Genomic DNA, 11,486 nt, shown 5'->3' with positions numbered 1-11,486 from the left:
ACCACAAATATATATATATATATAAACCGAGTTCTTTTTCATTAATTTTCTGGCTTGCAATCCTGAAAGACTCTGAGATTTGTTCCCTTGGGGGCTTCCTTGGGGACTCCTACCACTCCTCTGCACCCATCCAATCCATGACAATCACAGGTGCTGGGGACAACACTCCTTGCTGTGCCCCCCAGTCCTCAAGAGTATATTCTGTGAGGGCAAAGGAGGTACTAGCAAAATTCAGTGTCCTTGCTCTGTGTGGATGGAAGTGCTTTCCACTTGTGCAACAGCCCTTTCAGATCTAAGCCAATGTTTACAACTAGGGATGGAGGAGGAATCCATTTTAAATGGATTTATACATGGAATTTAGGGCTTGCAACCCAATCAACCTTTGCCTGCACTGGACGACCTCCTGCATCAAGTATCTGCTTATGCTTGAGGTGCTTGTATATTTGTCATATCATATTATTTTTAAAGCCCACCTAATCATATATAAAATTATGTGAAAATGTATATTATAAAAGTCAGGCCTCGTGTGGAACTGTATTTTTGCAGCATGATTTTGGAAGTATTAAGATATGAGTATTTTTATACAGTTACATGTATTGTTGTATCAATTTATGTGCTGGTTGCTTTAGGAATATTGGAGTGTATACACATGTAACATGTATGTAATATTACAGCAATAAGAACAACAGCAGCAATAATTTTTTCTTAAACATTCACAGACCTGGTAAAATATAACATTGTACATATTATAATGTGTATAATGATAAATATATTGGTGCAAGTAATAATTATTTCTATTTTCGGTGAAACCTGTAAAAAAAATGATTTCTAACTGAGATCAAGGAGCAAGATGGACGGGGGGGGGGGGATTCACACAAAGTGAGCCCTTTGGAAAATTCAATCCCTATTTGCAACCATGGAAATAAGACATACTAAGGATACAAAATGTTATGGATGGGAAAAACTACAACCTTGATCTTTGTTTTCTTTCCATACAAATAAGCTTGACATCATCTCACTTAATGGATGGCATATGTTTGGCAGATAAACACCATTCAATGGTTATACTTCCTGCCTGACAGCCACCCAAACAGTGAACTTACTATACAAGTAGCACATGTCAGGAAGGAGTGTCTTGTAACAGTCCTAGGATTTCATTTCTCACAGTGGATCTTTGCACATGGGAGCACTCACCACAGGGGCCGACAGCTGGTTTAGCTAGAAGGAGTGGCAGAGCATTGAGCAGGAATGAGAGATATCTGGTCACCCCTGTAACTTTAAATGTGGCAATGTTTTGACCATGCAGGGAAACCAGAGCTGTTCAAGTTGGGAAGAGCTGACAAAATTCCTTGACAGTTTATACAAGAACCCATTTTTTTTATATAAAAAAAAACCCCACTTCTGTTGATCAGTTTTATTTGGATGCAATTTTTTTTAGTTACTGATTTTAGCTCAGCTTTCATTGACCTGGTGCATTTCCAATATTTTTGACTACAAATCCTAACTGTCCTAGCAGGCTGGAGCTGACACAGGTCTTTTCCAGTCTTACCTGGAGATGGCAAGGACTGAACCTTCAGCAGGAAAAACAGGTGCCCTTCCACTGAGCTATGGCCCTTCTCATGGTCACCATGGGAATAATGAAAACAGGAGGAAAAGGAAAGTGGGATGGTTATACCAAACTTAACTAGGTCTGCCTTCGATAGTTATAGGTTTGCCTGAAAAGAAGTGGAGTGACGTTCTACTTCATGGGGGTGAGAGAACAGTTAATTGGTCCATACATCTAGGGCAGCAATTCTACGGGCATAGCAGAATGACATACGCAGCTGGAATTTTGTTGACAGTAGGGTGACCAGATGAAATGAGTTCAGAGCTGCTGCACCTTTAAGAGCTGTGTAGAAGAGGGAATCTCAGCTGGCATAGCTTGTCATGCAGGACATTCTTTCTTCAACACAATTATTAAAGATACAGGAGCCCTGTTCTCTCTCTCTTTTTTTTACCCTGGCCATCCTATCTCTGGGTGATGCTGCAATCTTTCTCACTGCTGACAAGTGATTTTACAATGTCTTCTTTTGTAAGTCATGGGAGTGACACTCTTTAATTTTAGACTAAACAATTCAGTACAGTATATCTGCTTTTTTTAAAAGGACTTTTGTTGGAATTATAGGCACTCATCTATGGGAAAGATTCTTCTTCCCAAAATAAACCCATCCTGCTCAAGTTAGAGCCTGAGGCTTAAGGGTATTAGCAGTCTGGAACCATAACAATACAAGCCCACGATAAGCCCAAATGAGGCTGGGTGGCATTTGTGCATGGTGTGGTCATTGGTTTGTTATGATAAGCTCAACAATCCATTTGGAGTTGCTGCAGCAGTATTATTTTAAGAGTATCAGCTGGATAAACAGGGGAGACTGGGTGCCATCTGCAGGCAACTGCACAAAGTTTTTGGTAGTGCTTTCCAATTGGTATATCTGAACCAGCTGATCTGGAGTTGTATTCCTGAACATCTGGCACATGAACTCAAAAAAGAGGGTGAAGAAGTTCCCTGTTCCCAGTTGTTATGACATAGGACCAGGAATCCTAAGAAACAGTGATCTTACAAAAGTTTCCCAGAAGGGGAGAGGGATTCACTCCAGTTTTACCAATGTTGTTCTGCTATCACTCGAGCCTGTATTTCATTCCCTGAAATCTGAAGAAACATCTCTGCCACTGGACTCTCATGACTAGACCATAAACCCTTAGGCAGCTCAGGAAATACCTGTGGAACCTTTCCTGCAAAAGCCCCTGCAGCTTGAAAACCTATTGCCTAAAAGAAGCCAACAGCTACAAAAAAGGCACCAGCCAGGAGCAACTGGCCAGGAGCAGTACAGTATTTGGGAGGCAGGGCTTTCATCCTGACTACTTATCAGCTGCAGAACTGCTAACCATGGTCCTGAACCAGCACCTTGGTCCTTATCCAAGGTCCTGACCTTGTCTTGCCTAAGCTTCCTGCCCATTCCAAAACCCAGGCTCTACTGGTCTCCATCTTCCTTGGGCCATCACCATCCCTTGGTGGTGGCCATTGCAATGGATCAGGAAGTCATTTAATTAAGAACATATTACCAGTGGTGCCATCAGGGCAGGACTTGGCAATTTGGTATGGATATATCTGCCCTGGGAAAGCCTGTATGTCAATAGATTAGATAGATAGATAGATAGATAGATAGATAGATAGATGATAGACAGATAGACAGATAGATAGATAGATGATAGATAGATAGAGGCTATTTGTAGCCCACCCTATATACTTGGATCTCTGGATGGGCCATAATAAAATTAATTTTAAGAAAACATGATGTCTCAGTTTAAAGAGAAAACATAGTTTAAAAAACACATACAAAAAATATCAAATAACAGGCCGAAAACCAGAATAAATGGTTAGATTTCTACCTGGTGTCTGAATGCCACTAGTGTGGATATCAAGTGAATTTGTGTGAGAGAGGGTATCCCAGAATTAGGGTGCGAGAGGGTATCCCAGAATTAGGGTGGCACTACAGAAAATATCCACTCATGCATCAACACCAAGCATAGAGTTCTCTGGCAGCAGGATGGTAAGGAATACTTTCTTGGAATATCTCAAGGGCCAGTGTCACATGCAGGAATATTTTCTTTTCGAATTGGCATCAACATCAAGCATCTCTTGGTGACCACCAAGCACTTTTGGGGCAATTTTGAGGTGGGAGATGCCCCTTTTGGTGTTGCTGTTTTTAGAGTTCTTTTACTTCTCTAAATCTTGGGATTTCCCTAAGTATGCTGATACTTCCCACTTGCTTTCCGGGGGGGTGGGGTCATTTGGGTTCCATTTCTGCCAGAATGGTGGTGCTGTGCTTACTATTAGAAAGATTATGCTTTTTCATGTCTTTTGTATTGTGAACGAAATTGTTTTAATATATTTATTGCAATGCAACATAACTGTGTGTGTGTTTATAGTTACATTGCATAGCAATAAATATAGTAAAACAATTTTAACCACATAACAAAACTCATTTTTTTTAAGAAGCATAATCTGTCCCTTTAATCATGAACTCAGTGTTGTTAGAAATAGAATCAGAATGAGTCCCTGAGAAACAACAGGAAAGTATAGAAATTTTATATCTATTTGATGCATGCCCTGGTTTCTGGAAAGTCACACATGTTCTTGGTGGATTCAGAGTTTAATTCATTGGGAAGGACCATAGCTCAGTAGGTAGAGCATCCACCTTACATTCAGAAGGTCGCAGGTTCAATTCCCGGCATTTCCAGATAGGGCTGGTAGAGACTCCTGTCTGAAGTCCCGGAGAGTCACTGCCAGTCAATGTAGACAATATTGTGCTGGATGACCTAATGGTCTGACTCAGTATAAAGCAGGTTCCTATGAAGTTCTGCTGCTCAAGATCCAGTTGAAATGAATGAGAGAACTTCTCAGTGGATTGTGGCCCTGATGAAATCAGTGGATCTTTTACTAAAGAAAACCAAAATCCCCACCCTCCCCAGCTAGGACTATCATGTTTGTTCTTTCAGTCTAAATCAAAAAACCTACTCTGTCCTGATTTCTTAAAACTTTGGGCATCAGTAGTCAATTACTGTCCACCTCTTCTGAAAACCCCATTGTAGATCCTGCCAAGTTAGAGAGTGATAGAATAGCATAATCCTGGGCTCGTGGGTCAAGGGATGTTCCTCTAAATTATGTGACATTTGCTAAAATTATCCTTTATTCCTAATGTTTAATGCCAAGCCAGCCATGGGAAAGATGATATTGGCACACATAACTTAGCTAAGTGCTTTGCCTGACATTGTGGAAAACTGATAGGCTTTTAAAAACATCTCTCTATTTATGTTGAACCTTGCAGTGATATTCTTGGCCAAAAGCACATGCCCCCCACCATACTCCTAGGATGCTAACAAAAGAAATCACAGATTGAGTGAAAGAATACGGTTTGTGGCCGGAAAATTCTATTAAATATTTGCTTTTCCAATTCCTCCCCAATGACTTTGTTACCAGAATGAGAAATCAGAATAATAATGTCCATCTTTTATTAAAAAGAAAAGGTATTGAGCTTGCCTTCAGGGCAGGGCTGGGAAATCTGTGGCATTCAAATGTTGTTGGACTTCAACTCCCATTAGGCCCAGACAGGATTCTGGGGAAAACAATAGCTGCTTAAAGTGATATGCTTCTGCTTTCAATGTATAGCGCAGATGGAGTAATGGATTCAGTATAGAATTGCATGCATATAGGCCTATTTCTAATACAGGCCCATTGATATTAGATTTAGGGTGTAGAGGATGTGCATTTTGTATTGTATATGCCTGTGTACAAATAATGAAAACCATACTAACAGGGAAAATCCTCTGAAGGGCTGTAGTTCAGTGATAGAACATCTGCTTCAAATGCAGAAGGTCTCAGGTTTACTCCATGGCACCCCCAGGTAGGACTGGGAAATTATTCTGCTGAAACTCTGGACAGTCACTGTTCGTCAGTGTGGACAATACTAAGCTAGACGGACCAGTGGTCTGACTTCTCAGTCTCATTTATGTAGGAGGAACCAAAAACCTTTAAATCACCATTCTGCAAGTTAGCAGATGAGTGCTGAATGTGCTCCCCAAAGTACTGCCGACTCAGAGCACATAACTAATGTGTGGCAGATATGTGAGAAGCTGATTTGCATCACATGCCAGCTGCTAAAATATACTAATAGTCAATATTGCCATAGCAGATGTGAGAACATGGCAGAATCCTAATCTCAGCACCCACAAAAAGTGTGCCAAAGGAGCAGAGTGTGCTTGGCTGAGATGTATGGAGGGTATGGACTGTCCCGACCCCAAGCTTTAAGTTGTAAATTAATATGTCTCCCTATGTTTGACCAAAGATATATGATTCCATGACAGCTACATCATCTCTGGTTACTCTGCAGCAATACAGGCTGTTGTCAGTGTTTGATATATGAACTGTAGTGGGCTTCTACTTATTTGGTATAAGTAGTTATAGCTTAGCAATGGGTGTGGACCAACCAACAGGAATTGTGGTTGGGGTTTTCCCCTAAAAGTATGGGTTTTCTCTGAGACTCAATTAAAAACAAGGTAGTTCACACCCATTTTTTGCACCTAACTTAATACGCTTGCCTCCAGAATCACCTCAAACCCAGCCTACAGAATTTCAGAGGATTCTAATTTTTAATTCGAGTTGTTTTAATTGGGGTGATCTGTTAACTATTGGGTGCCGTGGAAGTTTAGGCCAGGGTATAAAAGATTTTAAATAAATAAATGACTTAATTAGCAGCTTTGAATATGCTCAGGATACATTAACACAGCATATAAATGAGTTGTGTAGTCAGTCAGTCACATAGGATGTGGCTCTATAGACTTGTGGACTGTTATCCTTTGATTCTTGATTGTGCTGTCTCAATGCAGGGGTCCCCAGTTTTTTTGGCCCCAGGGGCACTTTTAGAAATTTAAACGACTGTTATAAGGCAACACAAAACATCCATTGCATAGAATAAAAATTGGCAAGGCTCAGAACTCCTCTTAAACAACAGGCAAAACATTTAGGCTATGAACTAATTTGCAGCTTAAAATGCAGCAAGGGCATTCCACCCCCTGCCCCTGCTGTGTTCCAGGTTGCGTTTTGCATGTTGTTGTACACAACAGAGAGGGGATGGAGATGGTGTTCACCTGCTGCACATTACCAGTTAAGGTTTTCAGCAGAGTATATTCCTACGCACACACACATACATGCACAAACTTTGTGACATGCTTAGTCAGCAAGGTGGCGTCTATGTTGTGTCACAAAAAAAAGAGTACTAAAAGGAAACCAGCTGTTCCCCTTCCTGCTGATTTTAAGGAAATTGTGACAGCAAACTCCTCACTCCAGCTTCAGGGTCACAAGATACAGAGTGAAACTAACTCACTGTCTAAGAATCCCAAGTGACTGCATCCCCCAAAATAGCAACCTCTCGTTGGACTGTACCTAAATAAAGGTGGGCTCACCATTTTCCCTAAAGGTACTTTTAAGTGGATGCCTGCAAAATGCAATATACTAAGGGAACTTGGAAGATTCCTGCCTGCTGCCTCCTTAATTATGTGCTTTAGAATGATTCAGTAAATAAAAGTGCTAATTTCTGACAAATGTAAGATTCCCTATAAAATATTTCAGAAAGGTTAAACTGAGCAAAGGGCAATTCCAAGAGTAGTGAGGGACAGTAGGTGTAGAATACATGACCTAAGCAAGGGGTGGTGAACCTTCACCCTCCATATGTTGTTGGGCTACAACTCCCATCATTCTTGACTGTTGGTCATGATGGGGATTGGAATTGAATAACCACCCCATATGAACCTACTCAAATCTTATGGTCACCACAGAAGCCTTTCTCTGTTGACTCCTATGAATTTCACTATAACTTCCATTAATGCATTGGTTACATCTGCTCGCAGTCCATCCTGTAGATTTTCTTTTACAGCACTGAATAGTAAAATTAAGTAATAATAATGGAAGCAGTTCAATGGGAACACTTATTTACAGGATTGATTGCATTTCGAATTCAAAGCCAAAAATTCTAGGAGCCCCAAAATGTGTCTCCTATCTGGCTATGTGTGCAGAGTTAGGTCAGGATCTCTTAGAATCTAGGGACCGGATTATGACTTTCAAATACCCATAATTTTACATGGGTTTCTGATTTTATCCTCAAACTCAGGCAAACAGGGATTCACATATATTCTCTCTCATCAAGCAGAGACTACTAGACCATGAAATCCAAAAACTCTACCCCTCCCAGCCTTTTGTAAGTTCATTTGCTTACTTAGCATCGCAGCCCCACCATGGAATAATGCCTAATGACAATAATAATAATAATAATAATAATAATAATTTATTATTTATACCCAGCCCATCTGGCTGGGCTTCCCCAGCCACTCTGGGCGGCTTCCAAAAAAATATTAAAATACTGTAATACATCAAACATTAAAAGCTTCCCTAAACAGGGCTGCCTTCAGACGTCTTCTAAAAGTCTGGTAGTTGTTGTTCTCTTTGACATCTGGTGGGAGGGCGTTCCACAGGGAGGGCACCACTACCGAGAAGGCCCTCTGCCTGGTTCCCTGTAACTTGGCTTCTCGCAGCGAGGGAACAGCCAGAAGGCCCTCAGTGCTGGACCTCAGTGTCCGGGTAGAACGATGGGGGTGGAGACAGAGTGGCTGGGGAAGCCCAGCCAGATGGGCGGGGTTAAATAATAAATTATTATTATTATAATATATTATTATCACATAATTTTGGATTGCACTCTTCTCAACACCCTTCGCAGAGATTTCCTAGTGACTCCCTCACAGCTTAAAATATTGATTTACAAAGAGTCTGTAATCCAGTATTTGTTGCGGGATGATACTCCCGAAACTACCAAGATTGTTTCAGGGTATTTAGCCCAGATTTTTGAAGCTAAATCTAAAGTTGCCTGATTTACTCAGTGGTGGCTATCTAGTCTTTTATATATTGTATGTGTTTGGATTATTAATGCATTTGAATGGCTGGGTATGATTTTATTGTTTAAACTTATGCCAACAAATATCCACTATCAAACCATATCCCAGTGGGAAATAGTCACAATTCCTCCATACAAAACTATTGTGCGAATGGCTATGCCTAAAATAGCTTAAAATACTGCTGCTGGGATTGTCAAGGTCCTGCATGTAATAGCAAACCTTTCAGAAGATCCCGCAGGAGTAGAGGAAGCCATAGTTAGCATAGGATTCCCATAACTTGTTATCTGATAGGCCTCAGAGGTTTCCTGTTTGACATGTGTCACAGAACTGGGTCTCTCAAATGGAGTTTCTATTTAGTTACTGCTACTATTTAACATTTAATTAGCAGCAGCACCAACAATGTGTGAGATACTGTACATGGTAGAACTGTGTAAAAACACACACACAAAAACCAGAATCAGGTCCTTAAGATGAAACAAATTCTGCATGAAGAGGACTGTGTAACTGGTATACAGTATTATGCATGCTATGGTGAGAGTGGAGGAAGAGAAAATTTTCTCACTCCAGTAAGTCAGATTTGTGGGCGATTCAGAGTTGACAAAAGCAAGTGAGGCACACAGTGCATATTCAAAATTTTGTTGGAGGTGAGCCCTTGTCAGCATATAACACCTGAGTTCAACTTGGGATCAGTTTGCCTTACCCCATATCTGCTTTCTCAGCTGTTTTGATTGCAGTAACTGGCAGTGTTACAGGTGCCACATAATACCCGTTTTGCATCTGTAAGAAATTGACATACATAAGACTGCAGTTTTAAGCTCTCATTTGCTTCTCCTCTGCCCCCCCCCCCAAACTGGTCTGGGAGAGCTCTCAAACTTTTACTTCTACTTTCAAACAATGCATCTTAGTTTTTTGATTGTTTTTTAACAGTTGTTGTTTTTTTACAAGACTCTCTAATTTTTTTTAAAAAATCCAAACAAATGCTTTCCTACTAGTTTAGGTTTAAAAAACCAGATTGCAGGGAACAGTGGTCCATGACACAGTATTTTTTAACATGTCTGCTTCGGTCAATGCTTTTTTCTTCAGTGGTATTTAGCTTTACATCTTTGGAAGAAAATTAGTTGCTCCTGGCATGAGCCACATATTCTGTAAAGAGTGGCAGCCATTCTGAATTTCCCAAACTCAAAAACACCTCAGAACTGGGCTTTCTGAAGAGGACAAAACGGCAGTTACTGCCGTTCTCCTCCCCAAAGGTTTACCTCAGCTTTGAAATAAATAAGTCTGACACCAAAGTGGGTGGAACTACTAAGAAAACGTCCTGGTCAATTCATTCCAACTGTTCTCCTCATGCTACATACCCACTGAATTTCTGGCCACCAAGCAATTACTCAGTTAACTATTCAAGCCTTTTTCATGAAAGAGAGTGGCAGTCTTCTGATAAAGGACAAAAAAAGTGACTTTCTCAATTTTCTCAATGATTATGGACAATATGAGGATTCTAAGCTCAAAAATAAGGAAAGCATTTTGAGAGTATAATAAAACATCAACTCTTTTAACACATTTAGGGGGCACATTTAGTATTTTGATAAACTGCCACTGGCCCCAGTCACAAAAGGACTGCAGTGGGTAATGTGACATACAGTAGCACAAAATGGCAGGCCCTTCAAGTGTCCCTATTTTCCAGAGATGTCCCTAACTTAGAGAAGGCGTCCCTGTTTCTGATTTGATCCCAGAATGTCCCACTTTTCCTTAGGATATCCCTATTTTCATTGGAGAAATATTGGAGGGTATGAAATGGCTGTCATGGTTGGTGTGGCAAAACACAAAATGGCTGCCACATCCAAACAGCAAAAAGAGAGAGAGAAGCACAAATGGTGCAGACATGCCCCATCAAGGAGAAAAAGTTGAATTACTCAGCTACTACTGTGCTCACTCACAGAGAGACACTCTGTGTTTCTCTCTCCTGTTCAGAACAGAAGGTAGGGTCCAATCCTGGCACCCAAGGAAATGTGGGCATGTTTAAGGGTGTGTTCAATGTCAGAGACTGAACCATTGCAAACAGGAACTGAGCAGGAACAGCTAACCGTCTTTCATGCTTCGTGTATTATTGAGGGAATATTTGCTGACAAATGAAAAGACTGTGAACACACTATACAACTTTAAAGTCCATTTGAAGCTTATTTTCCCTCAGCAAAGAGTTCTGGGCACTGTAGTTTATTAAGGGTGTCTGGGAATGTAAAACTCTGAGGGGTAAACAAAAGTGCCCAGAATTGTTTGAGGGAGGAAACATATACTTAAAAGGTCTAGTGCAGCAGGGATATGAAATATTTTCTGGCTAAAGGGAGACAACTTTTATCTCCCCCACCCCTGGCAGGCTAAATCTGACAAGTAAGTGGGCAACCACCTGCCACTCACCTCATAGTGACATATTATAGTGTGTATGCAGCCTTAAGCTGACCTGGGCCTATACATCATGCACTAAGCATACATCCTATGCCCAGCAGTTTATTGGACAGACAAGATTGTCTTAGGGCAAGAGAAAGCAAAGATGTATGCTTCTCTGCTGCCAACTCCAAAAAAGTCTCTCAAGGGCCCTGACACTTAACTGCTGCCAGGGTCTCCTGGCTCGGTCACAGAAACCTTAGACGCTGGTCCGTAGGCTTCAAACATTGGCTCAGATTTATAGGCTCCTGCCAATCTGTCAGCAAACCTTAAGCAGAACGATCTTGTTCACTGTAAGAAGTACAAGGCAGAACAACTATATGTTTCATGGAAAAAAGCTATGTAAACCAGGGCATGGATGGGGTGGGGGTGGGGGAGAGACAAATAGCAAGGTTTCACCTAATCACTGACTTTACAACATGGGGATATTACAACAGATATGGAGCTGTCACAATTCCATGGCTGCATACACTTCATACATTTAAAGCACATTTACCCCAAAGAAACCCGAGAGCTGCAGTTTGCTCCTTGCAAAGCTACATTTCACAGCACCCTTAACAAACTAC

The 11,486-nt window shown here is 41.0% G+C and overlaps 1 long non-coding RNA gene across 2 annotated transcripts; it reads right to left on the bottom strand.

Moving 5' to 3' along the window:
- Positions 1–500: 500 nt before the first annotated feature.
- LOC308486880 lies at positions 501–10,007 on the bottom strand. Of its 2 annotated transcripts, none has more exons than XR_013991355.1 (3): positions 9,837–10,007; positions 9,182–9,258; positions 501–1,613 (listed from the first exon to the last, which is right to left on the bottom strand). It is a non-coding gene; the product is annotated as an uncharacterized lncRNA (long non-coding RNA). The 2 variants fall into 2 exon arrangements; XR_013991356.1 differs by lacking the exon at positions 501–1,613 and adding an exon at positions 1,623–4,632.
- Positions 10,008–11,486: the final 1,479 nt, after the last annotated feature.

The sequence above is a fragment of the Podarcis pityusensis genome (assembly GCF_964106645.2).
Source record: "Podarcis pityusensis genome assembly, chromosome: 10".
Lineage (NCBI taxonomy): Eukaryota > Metazoa > Chordata > Lepidosauria > Squamata > Lacertidae > Podarcis > Podarcis pityusensis.
This window is presented reverse-complemented; position numbering and strand designations above follow the sequence as displayed.